Below are 941 nucleotides of genomic sequence, written 5' to 3' on the forward strand. Positions count from 1 at the left end.
ACTATATCTCCTAGTCTTACGACGAATTCGGGAATATGGTGCTGCAAACAATCTCCCTCCTATCGAAATTCCTGATCTCAAAAATCTTCTTCCTTCGCCGATACCCGAGATGGCAGAACCAGCTCGTGCTCTTCGAGATTACGCCGCTCCATCGCAAGATGAGCCGCATTTGAGTATTGCTCCACCCACAATCGAAGCAAACAACTTCGAACTTAAACCTTCGCTGCTACAGGCAGTGCAACATAACCAATTCTCTGGAAATCCTACTGAGGATCCAAACCTTCATTTATCCGTATTTGTCCAATACGCTGATACTGTTAAAGCTAATGGTGTCACGTCAGAGGCAATTCGACTTCGTCTTTTTCCCTTCTCGTTAAGAGATAAAGCTAGAAGATGACTTCAGTCTCTTCCTTCCAACTCAGTCACCACATGGAACGAGTTGAAGAAAGTCTTTCTTGCCCGATATTTTCCTCCAAGCAAAACAGCTATGTTGAGAGCCCAGATAAATGGATTTAAACAGAAAGATAACGAGTCTCTTTTCGAAGCATGGGAAAGATACAAAGACATGATGAGACTTTGTCCACACCATGGTTTAGAGGACTGGTTAGTAATTCATACCTTCTATAATGGTCTCTTGTACAACACAAGGTTAACAATAGACGCCGCCGCAGGTGGTGCGCTTATGGATAAACCTTATGCCGATGCTTATCAACTTATCAAAAGCATGGCCCAAAACCATTATCAGTGGGGAAGCGATCGAACAATGGTAGAGATACCTCAAACGAAAAGTGGCATGTACGAGATAAGTAGCCTTGATCATGTTAATGCAAAAGTGGAAGCTCTGGCCCAGAAAATTGAAAGTTTAAATGTATCACCTCCAGCCACCGTGGTTGCCGCAACTCAGAATTGCGAAGTCTGTGGAATCCAAGGTCACACTCCTG

General features: G+C 43.8%; 1 non-coding gene across 1 annotated transcript; it reads right to left on the reverse strand.

Moving 5' to 3' along the window:
* Positions 1–487: 487 nt before the first annotated feature.
* Positions 488–594, reverse strand: LOC127133196 (small nucleolar RNA R71). The gene has a single exon (XR_007807187.1). It is a non-coding gene; the product is annotated as a small nucleolar RNA R71 (small nucleolar RNA).
* Positions 595–941: the final 347 nt, after the last annotated feature.

The sequence above is a fragment of the Lathyrus oleraceus genome, chromosome 3 (assembly GCF_024323335.1).
Source record: "Lathyrus oleraceus cultivar Zhongwan6 chromosome 3, CAAS_Psat_ZW6_1.0, whole genome shotgun sequence".
NCBI classification, from domain to species: domain Eukaryota; kingdom Viridiplantae; phylum Streptophyta; class Magnoliopsida; order Fabales; family Fabaceae; genus Lathyrus; species Lathyrus oleraceus.